Source organism: Dreissena polymorpha, chromosome 1 (genome assembly GCF_020536995.1).
Source record: "Dreissena polymorpha isolate Duluth1 chromosome 1, UMN_Dpol_1.0, whole genome shotgun sequence".
NCBI classification, from domain to species: domain Eukaryota; kingdom Metazoa; phylum Mollusca; class Bivalvia; order Myida; family Dreissenidae; genus Dreissena; species Dreissena polymorpha.
The window spans coordinates 136,658,525-136,681,939 of record NC_068355.1 but is presented as its reverse complement, the minus strand read 5'-3'; the positions used below and the strand labels follow the sequence as shown (position 1 = coordinate 136,681,939).

The window sequence follows — 23,415 nt, the reverse complement described above, 5'->3', positions numbered from 1 at the left end:
CATACAAGTAATTCGTTTTCGTATAAAGGAACTAAATGCGTCGTTTAAAAAAAGCAAACATTAAGCTTTAATGTTGTGTTTCAGAAATTATTTGGTTATTGTTTCTATTGGTTGATGTGATTTTCCTTCATTTGTGATAATGTCGGTTTTGTTAATGCGAATGCGCCTTGATGGATGCTTAAAACGTTGTTATATATCAACTCACAACTATCAAAAGGGTATTTTACTTGATAGTGATTGCTTATCCGTGATATCGGAAAAAAACATTTCAATAGGCATACTGATGTATAAAATAACTTAGTCACTTATTTGTAATTTCGAATAAAGATTCTATTGCATAGATATAGAGAATACTATCGTAGTGTCACTGTGTACTTAATCCGATAACTTAAAGAAAGGTTTACACGGTGAGGTTTCTATTTATCCTACAATATTTATTAAAAAACATATTTCGTAAGACAACCAAACGATTAGCGTTTAATTGTTAAAAGCAAGAGCCAAAACGGAATAAAATAATTGCACCGAACCTTACGTAGTGATATAAAAATTATTTGTGAACTTTCTCAGCAATGCCACGCGAAATAGACCTTAACAAATCAATAAAAATGCAGAGTAACAAGACAAAATATCGCGTTATGCGTCGGTTCAAATTTAATTAGTATTAAAACGCTTACAAACTCAAGTTGAACACAGTTTATGGTTATTTTCAAACTTAAATAAGTGTTTCAGCTTTGCAAAAAAACAAGATTGCTGACATTTTTAATTAACAAAATATATATACCTTCGTCAAGTATGATTCGGCATTTATCCACGCCGATATGGTTAATTTTAGAATATACACAACTCTAATTTTGGCTTACTTTTTACCAACTGGCGTCAAACCTCTTCCGGCTAATGCTCTGCTCTCCAAAGTTGTTGTATGGATATCAATGACCATTTTTTTTGTATAATTGTGTTTGCTTCCATAATGAATTGAAACTATTCACGCGGCAAACACAATACATATTTTCTTCGCCTTCTTCCTTTTCCATTTTGAAATAGTTGATGTAAGCAAGCAATTCTTTGTGCAAAGCCATTCTTTGATCAACTAACACACGAATGACCTATTAGTCAAAGAAATTAACCCTTAACTTCTACGTGCATTTCCGTCGAAAAGTAATTGGCAATTCACAAAAATTGTTTCTGGTGAACTTTTACTGAATGAAGAACAAATCGCCAAACTGCACTACATCATTCATTCAGAACATAGACGCGAGTGTCTATGCGTTTTGTAACGCAGTTGCATGTACATATGACGTAATTGTGTTTTAAGAATAGATTATCATACTGCAATTTGAATAAAAGTGTTGGAATATAGGACATCAGTAGGAAAGTATTATAAAGTTCGTTTATAAAGTAGAATGTACTCGAATTATGCGATGTTTTAAATTAAGTCTTTTTGATGAATCATTTTCCCTGCAAGGACTTGTTTACATATGGTCGAAATAACATTTGGACATGTTTTTGTCACATATTTAATATGTTAAAGAAAACTATACATCATAGAGCGAAATGACAATAATGGCTGATTATGAAAATACAGTTTAGCTTATGAAAAGTGATCATTGAAATAGATACAATTATAAAGCGTTGTACACCCGAGACGATTGAATACTTTAGAATAGATAGTTTCTGTTAATTCTTTTCAGTTTTGTAGAATAGCTAGTTTCTGTTAAAAGTCTTCTAATTGTGTAACACATCGTAGACCACTTAATATATAAAATATGAAAAACAGACTTCTTATAACAGTCAAAAAGGCATAGTGGTCATAGCTATAGCGTTTTAATTCATGGAAATGACACTGGTTTTAGCCATGACAAGGTCAACTTTTTTCTTCTTAATTCTCATTTTAAAATATCTTTATATTATTATAATTAATCTCTTGAGTTACGATTTTATATTCAAATAATTTAAGTCAATTTATGTCACACTTAAAAACGTCCCAAAATTTGAATAAGTGACTTAAGGGACTTATTAATACGAAAAAATGAATCACCGACGTCGATAAAAAAGAAAACAACGACAACAAAAACAAACAGATATCCATGTTATTTTGAAAATAGGTTAACGCAGCTTATTGCAAATTTAACGACTTAATATTTCAAAATATATAAAAATGAAACAAAGGCAGTCCAATCAAGGCTTACATAATAAGTCATACATTGTATTAGTTAAGATTTGAGTTGTAAACCTAATACGTTGTAGCTATTAACGATATTAACAGTCACGTAAATAGTTAATTAATCATCAGAATATTTCAGTCATGACTAATGTCAATATTGATGGCTAGATTCGCTTTGTTCTCCCACCCTCACGGTCACTGGCATTTCGGAGCCACTTTGTGATGAAAAACTCCGTTTCACTGTTCGTTGTTTTCGGAAAGACTCGCTCGACGGCTTCTAAAATAGTACATGTTTTTATTTATGACCAATTTATTTTGCCTAAATATCTTAATATTTTTCATATATCAAAATAAGATGTTAACTTTCTATTTCAAAAACATGCATTATTGCGAACTTTTCACATTTACAGTGCTATCTAGTGTTGATGTACGCTTTTAAAACCTCAAATATCATGGCAGTTTCATGTAGTCACTAGAATAACACATTACTTAGAATAGCCAAACACAGCTTCAGCGACTGAAATGACATTTTTCCGCGCCATGTCAAATTAAACATCTAGCCAACTGGTTTTTAAAAGGATCCCCGTAATTAGACGCGTCGTCTCGAGTTTTACAGATGACCCCCACATTGGCTAATCGTCCAACTGCGAGGGAAAATATGCAAACGCTCATAAAACACACCCAGTTTAAAGGTAAAGTTTAGTTAAGTTAGAGATAGTCGAATGAGAAGATATTACAACATTATTCTCAAAGAATTCCAATTCTTACAATAACTAGCAACTTCAAGATGTAGCTTTATCAACTTCTTGCACATCGTCCACATCGTCCACATCGTCCACATGTCTTCCGTCAAGAAGGTCATGGCCTCCAGCATGTCCGTGCATTCTTAAACAATAATGTAGCAAACATGGTCTTCATTAATCTCTAGCTCGCGTTTTATGTCCTCTAAGGAGCGTAGGGTAGACTAATCCCTCCTTAAAATGATTAAGAATATATATGTGTTGCATAAACCTTACTTTTTCAATAAGGAATATCTTAAATGGATTAATGTTTAAGACATGAACACATTAAATGTATGTGTACTTAAAACATCAATAATCCTCAATGTAATCATCCTAAGGGATAAACGGGTAAACATAAAATCAGTCCTGTCATCGTACAATAAAAGAAATCATTTCTTACAATTTATGTATGCATTTTATCACAGAAGTTTACACGAAAATGCAAAAATGTATCGTTTTGGCATACACGTGTAGTTGAAAATTGCAGTTGCTTGATCGAATGCGAAAAAAACAATAACATTTGGCTCGGTAATAGCACTTGAAATAAATCTACCTTAAATTTGTCATAATTGAACACCGGAGCTCTTTAAAATCTGAAAAGTTATCAATATTAACTTGAGGGGAAGCTTTCACAAATAGACTTAATCTAACTTTTTACACCAACGTGGTAATACCAACCAACAACAATATTTAAGACGTCATGATTGAGTGGTGTTTTAAGAAATGTCATTGCATCTTTTGGTAAGTATGTATGATACTGACGCTAAATGGCAAGTAAGTCAGAAAGAGCAGCATGGGTTAAGTTTTGAAACGTGATTAAGAAGTCGGCTTTATCAATGCCACTTTAATTAGAATCTAAATCAAGATTGTCACAGATTTGATATAATTGATAATATTAAATAAAATATAATTATTTTCAATAAAATATACTAGCAATACTATTTGAATCGACCAGCATTACTTCGTGTGTTATGGCGGCAGTTGAACTGCGCATCGGTTGAAATCTACACTAGCATCCGGTTGTAACTGTTTTAAAAATTTATGAAAATCAGTGTAAATTTCTATTAAAATAGTTATTTTATAAATGGATAGAAGTGAAAATGACAAAGAGAAAAGCGAATTTAAACCATATGAAATAATATAAGTATTTTACGTACCATCATCGCGTCGTTTCAAATGGCGACCGAGATTTAATATGGCCTTGGCTCGGAACTATTTAAATCTCTTCGCAGATTTTAACAAGTCAGGAGTGTTTTTTAAGATTATATTAACGTAATGAACCAGACAATACCAATATTTCACATGGTAAATATTTGCATAATCCCATCATTAGTGGTCAAACCATTGTACTTACCAGACGGATTACTTTTTAACCCTCTTTATTTTTATGCTCATTACTTGTTAAACGCAACACCACGTGTGATGACGAGCAATACCTGATGTTTTATAAAGCACAGCATTATTAAAGGCTCTTTTACACGCCCTGTTTACGGAACGCCCGATCCGTGCTTAGGATATTTCACAGTGCGGCGATATAGTCCACGCACACTCTCTTGTCATTATATAAAATCGTTTAGCTTAACTACATAGCTGAGCTATGAGTCGAGTTTCTTTGCAGGACTGTATTACTCATAGTCTGAACAGGGTCCTTTCACTGCGGCACAGCATATGCGTACATATGCGTACTGATAGTCATATATACACAATAGACAATGTCCCATATTTTGCAGGAGCATGGCAAAAAAGTGTCATAAACTGGGCTTAAAGTAAAAACAATTTTGTCACTTGCCTAAAATGGAGACTATTCCATGGAAATGTTTTTGTTGTCTAACTATTCGTATACATAATAATAAAACAATGAATGAAATACGTTTGTTATTTTGGTAGCTGTAAATAAACCACACAACATTAAAGTACGGTTTCCAAATTATTTTGTTGTTTATTTGAATGGTAACGCGATCGTGATAACAATGTTCCCTTTTGTTTTAAGGATAATTAGTAATAACTAATAAAACAACATATGTAAGCTTTCTCGTGATTCAAATGAATACAAAGTGTTCTTTTTAACTAATATTAATATTGTTAAACATTACATTTTAACCATTATTCAAATAGTACTAACAGTGCAGCATCCTGTATGTACATTTGAAAGAATCCGTTTACAAAACTGCGGTATTTTGTCCAAAAAGAGTAAGAAACATTCTCAAGCAATACGAATATATGTTCCTGAATTGTTTTAAAGATAAACTATTAAAGTATTACAAAGGACAATATACGCAGCTTAGACATGGCTAAATTTCAAGCAAAACAATGAACAACCTTCGAACGGTCAATGTATTGCTTTACGTTATTCTCAGGTACAATTATAAGGCATTTTAATTCTTTCCATCGATTGTTTATAAGTGCACATTTCGCAGATAACATGGACTGAATGTACATCTATTAACAGCCACTTATTCATCTTATCCGCTATATTCACCATCATTCACTTATTTTATTTTCAAGTTGGAATAACATTATAATATGTGAAATGCAATTTTGTAATAACAGTACTGTTACGGTAGCATCATTCGTATAAACATTTTCCAAATTGCATCTTCATATGTCTGGTAACAACAGGGATGCGAATGAATATAATAAACTACTGTTCTCGAATAAAGTTACCTCCCAGCAAATGTTTTCATATTTAGCGGTAAACCGCTTGCGACTGAAAACGAATGTTTCCATTTTAACTATCGTTATGGCTTGACACGGTTTAAAGTGGGAAGGCACTATAACAACTAATTTCAAAACCCCAATTTTCCTTCTTTACGCGACCATTTATTAGGTTATTGAGATTCCAACTTAAAATCCGAGGACCGTTTGGGTTCAATCGGCAGTAAACTGTGATGCCGACGGTAGCAAGACGGGCACTTAATGAAGATAAGTATCTTTAACAGTACGCAAATCACTTATGTGTACTTATATATTTTTTACTGGTTATAGCACAATAAAATTTTAAGAACACGTGTAATATTCCGTGTTAATACAAGAAACATAAGAAGCGGAATTACAAAAAAAATGTAATTTCTAAAATCCCTTGATGTTTTTGGTAACAGCTTGATGATGACATAGTATGAATGAATCGAACCGCCGCTAAAATATAAATAGCGATATTCCACAGTTTTTTGTTCAAAATTCGCTTTTAACGAAAGGAGCCGAGTGGTATTCAAGGTAACGCGATTATTTTGCTTTTATTAAACTAGTTTAATGTTTGTTGTGTTTTTGTCTTCACTTGACAGTACAATTATTAAAAAAAATTCTTTTTTAGTTTGTTCATAATACTATTGGTAGTCTGTTGCATATATAGCATGAAGTAATTTATGTATTCCATATATTGCTCGCTTGATTTTCTTTGTTGTATGTAATTCATGAGTAAACTAGTAAACTTACTATTTTTTACTATTTTTGATTATTAAAATAGTTTTGTATGCACATCATTACAAAAATTAGTAAAACACATAGATTGAACAATAAGTTTTGGTCTGTTAATTTATATTCGGCTTATGAAAATATCAAATTATTATGTTTTTATCACATGATATTTTCCGATGTCACAATAAGATATATAATAAAAGTATTTAAACACTTTTTCAAACATTTTTAAGCTCCATAAAACCTGCTTAAAACCATTGCGCTTTTCATTTACCTTTCCAATGCGGTGACCGCAGTTTTGTTCCTGTTTGTGCGTTTGAAATGTCCATGATTGTATTCTTTAGTGCATTTGTTTTCTGGCTCACTGTTTGGTAATTGGTTCCTTGCAATAAATAAACGACCGCAATGTATAATAAGGATTGTTTCGCCTGCTAATGAAGCTGAAGGTTTACTTGATGTGTATTTATTCCTTTGCATAAATATTGCTAATATGATGTTAAAAAGTCCAGTTTTTCATGCAAGTAATAATATGTCAATGGCCAGTTGTTTGGCATTTAAATGCGTAGCTATTTAAAAATCAGAGCGACTACTACATGCTTAAATTTCTTATTAACTTCACTACAAGCTGTTGTTTGGTGACGGAAAAACTACGATAAATTAACAATTGTTTTTTTTTTGTTTCAGATGACGCCGATACATATCGTTTTCGTATTAGCGAGCCTTTGCGTTCTGGCTTCGGCTACCAGTAAGTAAAATGCGTAACTTATATTTGCTTAAGTTAACTTTGAGATGGAATGGAATTCAAAGTGTCACTGTTGAATGTCGGGATAGTACTTATAATGTGTATAACGCAGATGGCGTTGATAATACATGGCTTTTAACGAGATATGAGAGCATTTTTGTGGAAAGCGTTTACGAAATCTAATGATTTAATGTATCATAAGTATCGCATTGGTCTTAAACAATTGAAACTGTTCTTTAAGCTTGTTCATGAAAAGTGGAATCAGACAATCACGAAGAAACACATAGAAAGGACGATCGTACTGTAGCGATGCAACAAAGGAACAGTCTAATTATTGACCTTGAGTTACCGAGTAGATCATCGATAAATGAAGTTTAGTGTTCTGAAAAGTAATCGCGTTACCATTTATATCAAGCATTTAAAAACACGTGTGTTCATATGAAGAAATTTGTAATTCATAAATGGTCAACTAAAACAAGATTTACGAGTTTGTCCCACTATGTAAATGGTATAAAAACTGTGAATCGACATCAACACTTAAGTGGCTATAAAAAAATGTCCAATTAACCCATTAATGCCTAGCGTCCTGAAAAAAAGGACATTGCAAACAGCGTAGACCCAGATGAGACGCCGCGGCGTCTCATCTGGGTCTGCGCTGTTTGCTTAAAAGGAATTTCTTTATGAAATATTCTAAATATAGAAATAAATATACTTGGCATCCCTAATCTTGGAAATAAATTGATCCAATTTAGAAGGATGGGAGAGTCAACTAGGCATAAATGGGTTAAGTTGATTGATTCAGGATGAATATAAACGATGTATAAGTTGTTGTGTTCTGTAGTGTAGATTGGTAAGTTGGCTGATATTTCTTTTGAGCAACAATGCTAATGGATTGGCAACATGCAATTAAAAACCCATATGCCTTTAACCCATTTTTTTACTAATGATGCAGCTGACGTTACACTTTGTGCATCTGTGTGTTAAATTACAGACCGACCATGCACCTACAAAGGACAGAACTATCGGCACGGTCAAACTTTCATAGACGTTTATAGCGAGTGCAAATGTAACGATGGACAAGTCACATGTTCTCAACGCGTATATGGCAGTAAGTTACTTTTTACAGTTTAAATGCAAACGATGTTAAGTCGTTTTTATGTTATGTTTATATTTGCTTGTGTTACATTGTTCTACATCGACAATCCAGTATAACCCTAACATGTAGTGTAGATGGGTATGTTGGCTTATATATTTCTTTTGTGTAACACTGCTAATATATTAACAACTTGCAATTAAAAAAAAACAGATGCTTTTACCCATGTTTTTACTAATGATGCAGCTGACGTTACATTTTGTGCATATGTGTGTTAAATTACAGAGAAACAATGCACCTACAAAGAAAAAATCTATCAGGACGGTCAAACTTTCATAGACGTTTATAGCGAGTGTACATGCAACGATGGAACAGTCACATGTTCTCAACGCGCATATGCCAGTAAGTTACTTTTTACAGTTTAAATGCAAACGATATATCTGTTTTTTTATGTTATCTGTATACTTGTTTTTGTTACATTTTTCAACATCGACAATCCAGTAAAACCCTAACATAAACGTTGTTTACTCTGTATGCTTCAACATCGGAGATACATATGCGCGTTTTACATTCTTATTCTCTGTTTTGCATCCAACCATTGAACATATTAATAGTATTTACAATCAACTGTATTATATTGTATTCCTATTTAAATTGACTTGCGATGCCATAAGCTGATTCATTCGTATATGCACATCTGTGCTAAATGAAAGGTTTGGAACTACTTAAAATGTGTATTAATCCCACAGTGTTTTTCATTAGCCGTGCCAAACCGATGCCCACTGCAGTATTCACATTACGTGTTTTTGTATTTTTACCGCATTGTCACTTGTATGAATGAGCTATTGATTGGTAGCTCCGTGATGATGTAATATTTGCAGATCCAGTAAAACTCAGATTCTTTGATTTATCAAACTTTTATATTTGGTGAACCGAGTGATATTATTCTTTGTTTTGTAGTGTACTTGATGGTGTAGTCTAATGTATTTGTTTTGTGTTGCAATGTTCAGAGATAGCAAACGTACAATACATAACGAGCCACATGATACTAGAATCTTTCTTTTCTGCAGATGCTAATAAGGTGTCACTCTGTCCAATGCTACCGGCTGAAGATCTACATTATATCAGTCATTTATAATATTTACTTTTGCTTCTGTACGATTATGTCTACATTTGCAATCCGGTTCCCAAGATAATAGTTACTGAATAAAAATGCGCTTATGTTTAATAGAAAAGTGTTTCTTTTCTGGCAATCTCTATAAAAATTGGTTAAGTTAATTCGAAAAATGCTAAATACACAGGATTTGCAAATGTATCTCGATCGATTTGTTCCGTGTGAAAATAAGTTTTTTTAGAATAATACATACACAGATTTTTTAATCGATATAAGTTGTTTGTTGTAGTAAAATGTATTCCTCTGTACCGTATTTTCATATACGTATACGTTTTTGCAATTTGCTTATTTTTACTTTGGATGCTTCATCATTTGGTGTAATAATTTCTATTTTAAGTTTTTCAGAAGGTAAATTACCATATTTGTGTAGAAATATCATACATAGATATAATTTGTATTTAAATCTAATATTATTATACCATTAAAGAGATGCTTTTGATATATCCTAGAATAAACCTACACAACAAATTTACTTACATTGGCTTTTAGAATAATTTTTACGGCCTTTATCTGATATTGCACGACAATTATGAGGTTATTTAACAACATGATGCAATGTTTTCTGAAGAGTTTGATAGAAAACGAGAGGTGTGGATGAGCGTATATCCCAGTAAGATACTTTTTACAGTTTAAATGCAAACGATGTTAAGTCGTTTTTATGCTTTGTTTATATTTGCTTGTGTTTCATTGTTCTACATCGACAATCCAGTATAGCCCTAACATGTAGTGTAGATGGGTATGTTGGCTTATATATTTCTTTTGTGCAACAATGCTAATAGATTAACAACTTGTCATTACAAAAGAGATGCTTTTACCCATGTTTTAACTAATGATGCAGCTGACGTTACATTTTGTGCATATGTGTGTTAAATTACAGAGAAACAATGCACCTACAAAGAAAAAACCTATCAGGACGGTCAAACTTTCATAGACGTTTATAGCGAGTGCACATGCAACGATGGAACAGTCAAATGTTCTCAACGCGTATATGACAGTAAGTTACTTTTTACATTTTAAATGCAAACGATATATCAGTCTTTTTTTATGTTATCATTATTCTTGCTTCTGTTACATTTTTCAACATCGACAATCCAGTAAAAACGTTACATAAACGTTGTTTACTCTGTATGCTTCAACATCGGAGGTACATATGCACGTTTTACATTCTGCTTCTCTGTTTTGCATCCAACCATTGAACATATTAATAGTATTTACAATAAACTGTATTATATTTCATACCTATTTAAATTGACTTGTGATGCCATAAGCTGATTCATTTGTATATGCACATCTGTGCTAAGTGAAAGGTTTGGAACTCCTTAAAATGTGTATTAATCCCACAGTGTTTTTCATTAGCCGTGCCAATCCGATGCCCACTGCAGTATTCACATTACGTGTTTTTGTATTTTTACCACGTTGTCACTTGTATGAAAAAGCTATTGATTGGTAGCTCCGTGATGATGTAAGATTTGCAGATCCAGTAAAACTCAGATTCTTTGATTTATCAAACGTTTTATATTTGGTGTACCGAGTGTTATTATTCTTTGTTCTGTTGTGTACTTGATGGTGTTGTCTAATTTATTTGTTTTGTGTTGCGATGTTCAGAGATAGAAAACGTACAATACATAACGAGCCACATGATACTAGAATCTTTCTTTTCTGCAGGTGCTAATAAGGTGTCACTCTGTCCAATGCTACCGGCTGAAGATCTACATTATATCAGTCATTTATTATATTTACTTTTGCTTCTGTACCATTATGTCTACATTTGCAATCTGGTTCCCAGGATAATTGTTACTGAATAAAAATGCGTTTAAGTTAAATAGAAAAGTGTGTACTTTTCTGGCAATCTGTATAAAAGTTGGTTAAGTTAATTAAAAAAATGCTTAATACACAGGATTTGCAAATGTATCTCGATCGATTTGTTCCGTGTGAAAATAAGGTTTTTTAGAATAATACATACACATTTTTTTAAATCGATATGAGTTGTTTGTTGTAATGAAATGTATTCCTCTGTACCGTATTTTCATATACGTATACGTATTTGCAATTTGCTTATTTTTACTTTGGGTGCTTCATCATTTGGTGTAATCATTTCTATTTTAAGTTTTTTCAGAAGGTAAATTACCATATTTGTGTAGAAATATCATACAAAAGATATAATTTGTATTTAAATTTAATATTATTATACCATTAAAGAGATGCTTTTGATATATCCTAGAATAAACTTACACAACAAATTTACTTACATTGGCTTTCAGAAGAATTTTTACGGCCTTTATCTGATATTGCACGACAATTATGAGACTATTTAACTACATGATGCAATGTTTTCTGAAGAGTTTAATAGAAAACGAGAGGTTTTGGATTATTATTAATGTTTTTATTCATCACGCATAAAAACACGTGACAATTGTGTTGCTCCGATGTGTTTTCAACCGTTAGGTGAATTAAATGGTAATTAAATTGAAATGTATTTTCCAATATTCCGTTAACATTAAAAAAAAAAATTTTCTGTTTTGTCTATTGCATACATTTGCCATTGATGTGAATAGTTACGGGATGGTTGTGAAATGTGGAGCTCCAGTTTAAACTTAATATGCTCTGTTTTCCCCGTTCCAATCGGTAGATCGCAGCGTTTGATTGGTCTGTTTTGTACTTGTGGGTTTTGTCTGTTTATTTGCTTTTTCACAATGTTCAGAGATCGACTACTGCTGTTAATTAGAGAGCACATGCTATTACCATGTTTCTTTCCTGCAGATGAAGCTGAAGTTTCACTATGTGCATAGTTGCGTTAAATTACAGAGAAGACATGCACCTCCGAAGGAAACACCTACCAGGACAGTCAAACTTTCAAAGATGATTGTAATGATTGCAAATGTAACGATGGAAAGGTCACGTGTTCTAACCGCAAATGTCCAAGTAAGTTCATTACTACAGGTTGACTTTATACAATCTATTAATCGTTTGTTATATCATATTCATGTGAACTTCTATCTTAAGTTTCATCACCGGTAACACAGTTCCAATGATTAATGTTTCTTCGTAACAGCTCGTTTTTTTATGTTCAGGGAATCTCTATTAAAACTAATACTTACATTTATAAATACATCAAAGGATTTTGTCAGGTGAATTTTTTTATGTATTTTCATTTTAGCATACATATTTGTTATTTGCTTTTTACCCTGGATACTACAACATCTGATGAACTTATGTCTATTTAAAATTCTGTTCAGAAAGTGACTCACCATATTGTTTAAAGACTTATTACATGAATATAATTTGCATTTACATTTTTATTTCATTACACTTTTACGGAGTTGTTTTTTCATTATCTAAGCTTATTTAGATGGTGTCTAGTAAAGAGGTCAACTAATTTTACCACATCTTTAATTACAATCTTTAATGTTGTTTTGAACATACACACTTATTATTGATGGGTTTCTCTATTTCAGAGTATTAGTGGCAGAGTCGAACAAGTAACCAAAGCGCAACACATGACCTTTGAAATTTGAAAAATAAACGTAAGCACACTAATATGAGTTGTGATTTATTTTTTCTTATATTGATGCAGGTGTTGTGCTTTTGCGTCTTTATGTCGCTTTGGCAACCAGCCAAACCCTCAAGTTAAGCATCTCCTGTCTGAAACTACTATAATATTTGCTTACTAGATCTGATGAATTTAAATTAAAGGTAACATTCGTATGACATTTTGCGGAGCCCATGAAATTGTTGCCTTGAAACTGTTCTGGTAAAGATTCACAAAATGCTATGAATTAAATTAACGTGAGCACTGGCTGTTTTATTCCAAAAGTATCTATATATCGATTTTTACAGCCAATATTTACTATACATTATTAACTCCCGATGATATATTTGAGAACTATTACTTTATCAAATACACTTCCCAACACTTGGATTTGAAAAGAGCAATTTCATGGGACCCATCATGACTGCTTCTTGTAGGTCTTCGGAAGGTAATTTGAACGTGACCTGTTGAACGATGTTTTAAGGTTTAAATAATGTTCACATTTTAATTTTATAAGATTGTCACCACCCCTATTCATGATAAAATAATCGAACAATATTAATGTCCTTAAAGTAACATGTGTGAAATGGTTTGACCTTTGAACTTTTTATTCGTAATGGTGGCCACATGTATTGTATAGTGTATTGTCATAATATTATAATTATTTTATTCGTGACTAATTGGTGAATTGCTAGAGTGATTCACCAAGAGTATACAAATGCACACTTCTTTTAATACCAGTTCTTTTAAATATTCTATTTAGTGAATAGGTCCTGTGACTGAGAAATATGAGCAGGTATCAAAAGAAGTTATTTCACCTGTTTTCACACGTGTTTGCCACGTCAACATCGGTTACAGTTCATGCGGTTTGAAATACCTATTTTATTATCAACTGCAACTAAGAAAAAAATAGCGTGACAGCGTCTCACAAGAACGATTCGAAAACACAAATGTCTCATTTTTGCGATTCAATATTTTCAACCTCAGTATTGTACTGAGTGTTAAATTATAATATTTAAACGAATGCTTTGCGCCCGGCTTTGCAGCTTTATTGTGTTTTACAATCAATGATCCTCAATATTATCAATTCATAGTCTCTTCAGAGCAGCAGGCAAGAATATGTACTTAAAATTTGGAACTGTTATTCTATGCTATCCAGTGATTTATAGGGAAATGTTAGTAATTTACAAATTGCGATTCCATTTTTTGAACGATGACAAGAATCAGCATAATGAATCAATTTTCACAGTTTTATTGTAACACAGTTATCAGGTTCCCAAATAAATAAATAAAACAAATGCACACCGGCTTTTAAAATTTAAAAATGTAGCAAGAGATGTCTTTCAAAAAGAAAATGTGCTTGACATTAACTTAAACAAAAGAACACAGATAATTGGTAGCGCGTCTTCTCGAACCCCAACTTTGCGTATCCCTTATTTTCATTGTACCGGCCCTCGTCATCATATCGTTAGTTTAACGACTCCACTTGAAAACACCCTCAAGAAGTGCTGGACAGTAAATGGTGTTGAATTTTAAGAAGTTCCAACGTATATGCTGTTACATTTCGACGGTTGACATTGGGAATTAACTAATCTTTACCTCATTGACATTGGGAAATAAGTAATGTTACGCTCAGACTGATGCTATGAATATTTAAATTACATCACTCATTATTGCGTGTGTTTTTATGGCTTATTAGACCGTTTATAAAATAGCTCATCAGGGAAAGAATAACACATTTTTAAAGAACAGCCTGCACATAAGTATTTTATGTCCTTTCACAAACTATCTAACAAAATAAATACAGAAATAATATAAATGTTTAATTACGTCTAAAATGTGTTTTAAATAAATGATTAACTATATACATATTCCCCGATGTCGCCAATAACGCTGACACGATCAATTCCTTCAAAAAGCTTATTAACACAGATCGATTGCAAATCCCCTATTTTCATACGGCGAAAGACGATCTCAACTGTTACACACGCGCCTAAGAACAAAGTGTAGTGCTTTAAATGAACATCTTTTCAGACGCAATATTATTACATCCCCGTTATGTCAATGCGGACGTCATGAAACGACGTCACATTATTTCCTCGAATGCACTCAAGTATGCACATATTCGCGACGAACCTCTTACCTCAATATCCGTATATTCTGTCCCCTGCATTGAAACTATTCTATATGGAGACATCACTCGTGACTTCTTAACAAATACGAAAATAGCTGTCGCTTTGATTCGTAATATGCAACAGAACGACTCTCAACCTTCTTTCCCTCTTCTGCCATAATCATGTATTTCAAAACTTCTTATATTCTTTCCCCCAAACTCTGCAAGTTTCTTTCCTTCGACCTTCAAATGTTAACCTATAACACGTTTGTTTTCCATTTAACAAATAAAACTCAGAGTTTCTCTGTCTTTTGTTGCATGCTAATATTATTGTGTTATCATAAAAAAACAACTATGTTTGTCTAACAACATGTAATTGTTTTTGTATAGGGAGAAGAACTATATAAGACATTGTCTTTCGTTTCCATCCTATTCAAACATGTTAACTGTATAAATGTTGTATGTAATTCGATGTATAACAATATGTTTTGTTTGAAATAAATATGATTAACTATATACATATTAAAGCTGCAACCGCACAGATGATGTAATATATAACTTAGTCACAAAGATCTATCAATAAACTGCTTATAGATACATTTTTGCACAATCTTAAACCAAAACTCTCGCAAATAAAAATAATGTAATGCAATTAAAATTCATTATCTATCAATCTTAAAAAGCATAACAAAAGAGAAGCGGTGGACAAATAGGAACAACTTTACTTTTGCCGTTTGGTTCTGGTTTTCAAAATGCGATGTTCATTGTGAGTGCCTTTAAGTTAGTAACTTAACTGAAGATAATACAATACGAAAAGGACAATATAATCAACGTTTTTATTTTGAGTTTTGCTTAATTCATTACAACATTATTACAGGAAATATATTGGAACAAGGAAACTATCGTTAAATAGAACGCGATACAGTTTCAGGGATTGAACCAGAGTCATCAGCAAGCGATTTAGAAATTCCATCACTCTAATCGAACCCCAAAACAATGCATTTTTGAAAGCACTTTTTTTAAATGCTTCGTCACAAATTAGTTGTCAGTCTTTTTTATTTCCTTAATAGGCAATGAAGCAACTTTGACATACAACAGTAATAATCGACACGCAATGCATAAGAAATTTATATGAATGTACAAACTTGCTTTTATATAAACCATTATTGACATCAAACAGATGGCAGGAGGACAAATTTCCAGAGTACGATCTGAGACTCTTGAATGTAAAAAATCAGAAACAAGAATCGAGTTCCACCAAGAGAAGTATGATGCTCTATTGACCGGGAAACAGAGTGCATAGATGGGAAAAGTGCTTTATGCCCAAGATGTGATGATAGATGCAATAGACCTTTTCATAAATGAAGTAACATTGACTTTGATACCTACCATTCACTGCAGTATTTCAGTCTGTCTAAAACTTGATAAATTAAGCCTCTGTAATGCATAATGTCTTAGTAATTAAATCATTTACAAACGCGCAACCGATGACTGAGTGATTGCATGAAACTGTTATTATCATGTAAATTGCGATTGTCATATGACAGAGATGATTTAAATTTTGCAAAGGTGGTATTTTATTTATGTTGTCTTGGTTACCCTGAAAAGTGAACGAAATGCAACAAACGTGTATTGGTGTGCTATATTAGCTAATCAAACTTAAGTGTTTTTCTAAATGTTTACACATACTTGCCATATTAATATCAGTCTTCACGCCAACCACGAGCTTGGCAGCTCAGCGTCATTGAAATGTTCTTCGTGCTGGAAGAAATAAAGCTATGCATGTAGTTGTGCTATTTAACATTTCGGTTGTTACTATAATATATGATGAGTTGTGCTTATGTCATAAACTTAATCTTGAATACTGAAATATTAGCTTTATTCTTAACTTATGGATAAAGATCAGTTGGCAATAAAAAACGAAAACACTTTTGTGTCAGAAAACTTATGACAATTATACATGCCAATCAAAATGGTTTCCTTTTTTATGCCAAATTTATGTTGAAATATTCTTATCATTTTGTACATATCTGTTTCATTTTTCTATTATAATTTTCATTGTTGAAATAAATGTTACAAAAGCATACACCTAAATTACGTACAGGTAAAACGAAAGTGACATACGTTTTTATTGAAAAAAAAACTTCAAGCAGAACACTGTATTTTAAACAGAATATCCTTGATCGAGTAAAATCAGGAGTTTTCTTTTTCAGCACTGCTATGAAACAAATCGTGTCACGTTTGACTTTCAGAATTGCAAGATAAAGCCTTTTTATGGGATGGTAAAAACGCATCTACATATTTTCAGTTGGAATTCGTGCTTACGAATTTATAAAAAAATCTTGTTATATATGGAACAAATATTTGCTGTAGACATTTTTTAACTTAAAACGTTCTTTATTTGTACCGCTGATTGAAAGTACTCAACATAGTCCCTTTAATGTACCCAATAAACATAACGTTTCCGGATGGTTAAGGGTCCACACGACAACTTTTGTTTGATCACATTTTACAGATGTCGGTACCATAATCTATACAATACTTTGGAATTCGGTTTCCAGTTTTCAGATGGTGTTTTATCAAAATACAACGTCCTATAAAGGGATGTTTCTATGGGTATAAACGGTAATTATTATGGCTACAATACTTTTTTGATTTCATATTACAATCCCATGTGACTTGTTATCTCATTTAGGCTTCCTCTTGTTACAACAAGTAATCTTCATACCAAAATGCATGGTTAAAGTACAGCGCGTGCTCAAGATATTTCGCGGAAACAAATGGACTTCGTACCGACAATTGTTTTTATCTGATGCTAAATCTGCTACATATTACACGTTGCTTCAGTAACAAATGCCTTGCTAAATAAACTTCACGAATACGTTCTTTCGTTAATTCGTGGCTCGACCTGATATTTGTCTAGCTAAGAAAACAAACAAACTCCATATTGCAACAAGTGGACGCCAAATCTACAATCGATGTTAAGTGTAAATCGCATTAATTATATGATGTTTTAAATGGGTGTGTATCCGATACCATGCGTAGAAATACTAGATTAAAGAGAGATTATATATCTAAGGTCTGGGAGTGTAAAATTGCATACTACTTTGATCATAGTGTTAATAACAAAACAACCAAATTAGATGAAACTCTCATCTTATTTCATAAGGAAAATCGAAAAAAAAAATTGCATGAAATCAAACATTTTAATATTAGCGTTTACTATTTTAGACGTTTTAGAAATGAAATTTAGTACATATTAAGGATAAGCAACAACAAGATGTCCAATATATTTTCGTCATTATGTTAAATATCAATTTTTATGAACTTCGATGTTGGTTTTCATCGTTTCTAAAGTGGAGCAAAAATAAACTTCACATTAAAATCGTTTTAGTTTATAAAGGAAACGATTCTAACAACCTTAAACATATATAGTGTTCTGCGACGAAAAGAAGCTTAATTTTATCTGTGTTTTTATTTTCCAACGGTGTCGTAGACATTAATGAAAAAGAAAAGAAGATTGTCCTTAAAGTTGGTTTGTATATTGGGTCGAAAAGCAAAAAAGACTTTCATGTCTCAGTAATTAAAAAATGTAACCATGGCTACTGTTCTAACGCAGATAGACCTAATAACTCATTCATCATTCTTGACAACAATTCAACATACCACAACTCTCTGCACCTCAACCCACACAAAATGCAATTAGGATAAGGCGCCGAATGTGTTAGGCTGCTAAATCGTATTATCTTACACATATTTGATTTTGTGTGAGAAAAAGACATTGTACTGACTTCCTTTTTGCTGTGGATATTATTAAATATGTGTGCATCATGAATATCAACTTTGTTGTTGGAATTTTAATTGTGTTTACAAAGTATTTGTGTCTAAAACAATTAGACAATAACAAAGATTTGTGGTGTAACAGGGTTAACATTTTTTCAATGTATAAACACACGGATTACCCTGGAGGCTCAGCTGGATTATCATAAACCGCAAGTGAACTGATGAGTTTTCGCTCACTACCTAGGCAATGGATAAAGCCTGAGCAACAAGTTTTAGGCAGATTAAAATGCTTAGGTTTACTGAACTTTAGAAGAACCCGGTCAGGGGCAAAAAGATACACTCTTCACAAAAGAAATAGAGGATACATCGGTGTAAATATTTCAAATTTGATATACCCAAAACGATGCAATAATCTTAATAATTTTACAGAGAATGTTACCTGTCTGACTTTAAATTGCCGTTTATTAGTCAGGAAAGATGTAATCGTTAGGTCAATTGCTTCGTGAAGACAAAACTGAATTTGTTCTTTTAACTGAGACCTAGTATTTAGACGAAAAACAACATCATTTCGAAATATCAGATTTGAATCAAAATGATTATAACATTAGTGTTGCAAATCGTAGAAATAAGATAGGTGGTGTTGTGTCTCTGACATGCAAAAGTAGTGTTAACATGCGTAAAATTGTATCAGGCACAACCCAAAGCTTTGAGTACGGAATTTGGCAGCTGATTTTTAAAAATATTACCATAAATTTTGTTGGTGTTTACAGACCGCCATCTTTGGCTACACCTGTACAGTTTGTGAGCCATTTCTTTCAATTTATATGAGACATTGTCGCAAAATATTCAAACCTTTTGGTCATGGGCGATTTCAATTTGCACATACTTGAAGATAGTAATGCAATTGCAGAATTCAACAACTGTTTATTTTCCCTGGGATTGAAACAGCATGTAAATTTCCCTACACATGTACATGGACATATTCTTGACCTAGTGATAACTGAAGTTGCCAACGGTATTGAATTACTTTCTTGTGAACCTGGCCCTTTCATCTCTGATCACTGTGCTATCAAAGTAGTCACGAAAGTAAAAAAAGGAAATATAATCAGCAAAACTGTAGTTTTTAGAAACTTCAAAGTCATGGATAATTCCGAATTTGGTAGTGATCTGGCTAAATTGTCAATCGAATCTGACTCTGTTGAAACGTATGTCCATCAGTTTGAGGATTAAATCGGGGGACTTCTGGATAAACATGCTCCTATAAAAGAAAATATGCAAATTTATAGGTCCCCAAAACCGTGGTTCAGTGAGAATATTCTTCACTTAAGCGATATTTACGTAGGTCAGAAAAAAAATTGGCGAAAATATCGTAAACCACAAGACTATGAAAACTACAAAGTATCGCTTCATAAATATAACTGTGAATTAAAGCATGAAAAACAATTGACACTCAGCCAGAAAGTACTTGAATCTAAAGATGATTCCAAAAAGCTGTACAAATTTGTGTCGGAGCTTACGGGAAGCAAGTCTGACAACCCGTTGCCAACTGTTCAAAATAAAAATACTTTAGCTAACACATTTGTTGATTATTTTATACTGAAAATAGGGACAATCCGAGAGAATCTTTGACAACTATACGCCGATCGCGAAACAGGTCACAGAGTTTGGAAATTTTGAACAACTCATTGAAGATGAGATCAAAAATTTAATAAATCAATTACAAACAAAGTCCTGCAAAATTGACATCTTACCGACAAAAGTGTTAAAGTTGTTTTTTTAATGAGCTTCTTCCAACCATCTTCAAATTAGTAAACCTTTCCTTGGCACAAGGTGTATTCCCTGCGAAGTGGAAACATGCGGTAGTTAGACCGCTTTTAAAAAAGCCGGCCTTTAACTGACCTTTTCAAATTACAGAGCAGTGAGTAATATGCCATTTCTGTCAAAATTAATTGAAAAATCAACACTCTATAGATTAAACAAAAATGTTAGTGAAAATGATCTTCTCCCTAAGAACCAGTCTGCCTACAGACAATATCACTCTTGTGAGTCGGAATTGCTAAGACTTGTTAATTATCTTCTAACTGCAATGGAAAACCAAGAGGTAACAGCACTCATTGCACTAGACCTTAGTGTTGCTTTCGACACCGTAGATCATGACATACTCTTAGATGTCTTGAAAAGTCAATATGGCGTTTGTGATGTGGCGCTGGACTGGATGGATTCATACTTGCGGCCGCGAAGTTGTTGTGTAAGTGTTAACGGATGCATTTCCAAACCACGTGAGTTGAAATGCAGTGTCCCACAAGGAAGTTGTTTGGGTCCTTGGCTCTACCTCACCTATGCGGGAACAAATTTTGACATAGTACCCCCTTCCATCTCTGCCTATGGCTTCGCAGACGACCATACTGCCAGCAAACGTTTCAAGCCGATTCTATCGGAAGAAACTGAAGCCATCAACGAACTCCAAGAATCTGCACAAGAAATAAACAAATGGATGAACAATAGCAAGCTGAACATGAACGCTTCAAAAACTGAATACATAGCGTTTGGACTCGCCCTCAATTAAATAAGTCTAACACTCAGGACATTGATGTATGTGTTGACAAGATCAAGCGACAAAGTAGCATAAGAAATGTGGGCGCATTCTTGGACGAAACCCTGAACATTAAGGAACTCATTAAGAGACAGTGTAGATCTGCAATATTGAACTATTTTAAAATAAAAAGCATTCGTAAATACTTAACACAAGATGCCACATAAAAACTAGTTCTTTCTTTAGTCATTTCCCATTTGGACTATTGCAACGTTATTTTGTACGGCATATCCCAGAGTTAATTGACAAAATTACAGCGTATTCAAAATATGTGCGCAAATTGGTTTTGAGCCGTAGAAAATGTGACAGTTCAAAACAATCACTTCATGACCTGCACTGGCTGCCAATCAAGGCTAGAATCGAATTCAAAATTCTTACACACATTTTAACTGTTCAATTGGTAATGCCCCTGCCTATTTGACCGAACTTCTATCCACGCCGATTTCTAAACGCAATCTTAGATCATCAGCATCATCAATAGGCTGTTTCAATGTACCTTTCAACAAGAAAAGATCATTCAGTGATTTAAGCTTCAGCACTGTAGGTCCAATTTTATGGAACATCCTACCTTTGAGTTTAAGACAATGTACTTCAATAAACACTTTCAAAAAACGACTTAAGACATACTTGTTCGGTGACTTTTTTGCATATTTTTTAAGGTAATACGTGATGTACCTGTGTATGTTTTTTATTTGTGTTTAGATGTTTTTATGTATATTGTACAACGCCATTGAATATGTTTTATACGTAGAAATAGGCGTTCAATCAAATGCTCAAGTTTCAAGTTTGTGTTTGATCCACCACATCAAATCTTACCCTTCCACACTTCATCTCAAACTACCACGCCACATCTGAACACACGTCAATTCATTTTACCCTACCTCAAGATACAAGATACAAGAAACTTTATTTAAAGTTTTTATAAACAGTTAACATTAGCTATCAAAGCTATTTTCCGACAAAAACAAAGTCTTAACAACAACATAAAACAAATACCTAGATAAAAAGAAATGCAGATTATCACATATAATTTAAAGACATATAAAAATGATTGCAAAAAACAAATTCCTTATTAAAAGTAACTGACCAGAGTATTCAAATAGATACATAAGACTTTTTAAAATATATACTTAAGCATACTAATATATATACACAACATGCAGAATAAAAAACACATGGAAATTCACTGTCAGTTTTGCAGGGGAATACTGGATGTATAGTGACATACACCAGAGTTGATCTGTTAAAAACTTCAATAAGACAGGAACTATTTTAAGAAACTGAACCGGGAAAAAAAAGGCGCAAAAACCTACGGTTAAACTTTTTATAGAAAACACCTATCACTTTATACCAGGTCTGTGGTAACTGACTGACAATGCATTAATGCGGACAAGGAATGTTAACAATGGAAAATGAAATCAAAGCATATGATAATAGCATGCATGGGCTGCAACATAAGGAGCAAAGTAAGCATTTACAAGCATTAAGAACAGAGGTAGCATTTACAACTGGGACCACACCAAGTCTTGATCAGTCTCACAAACTCTTTGTAGTTTTCCGCGCAGCGGATAGTGTTTGGGAGGCTGTTCCAAACCTGGGCGGCCTCGAAACTGAAGCTTTTCCTGCCGTATGATTCTGTTCGAATATGGGGGACTTCAGCTGTGTTACTGTATCGGAAACAATATGATGAGTGTTTAATTTTCATGAGGTTGTGATAGTATGGTGGAGATAATTTGAATATGATTTTATATGCTGCTATTGCCATCGTTCTTAATCTGCTGATGTGTAAAGTGGGCATGTTTGCCATATCAAGCAAGGTTTCATAGCTAGAGGAGACATCATTAAAAGTGATTCTTAAAGCCATGTGCTGAAGTTTCTCTAGTTTAACAGAGTTTGTTTTGGAGTAGAAGTGCCAGACTGGCGGGCAAAAATTAAAGTTAGATCTTATAAATGATTTGTATATTAAGATTTTATTATCAGATGTAAGAAATTTGCTGAGTCTTAACAAAACGTTTAGTTGTTTTGCTACTT

General features: G+C 33.0%; 2 protein-coding genes across 3 annotated transcripts in view; one reads left to right on the top strand and one right to left on the bottom strand.

The window, feature by feature from the left end:
* The window catches only part of LOC127851466 (perlucin-like protein), a 111,028-nt gene that overhangs the window by 48,557 nt on the left and 39,056 nt on the right, over positions 1–23,415 (top strand). The window lies entirely within an intron of this gene.
* Positions 1–23,415, bottom strand: part of LOC127851275 (histone-lysine N-methyltransferase, H3 lysine-79 specific-like) — a 171,549-nt gene that overhangs the window by 132,847 nt on the left and 15,287 nt on the right. The window lies entirely within an intron of this gene.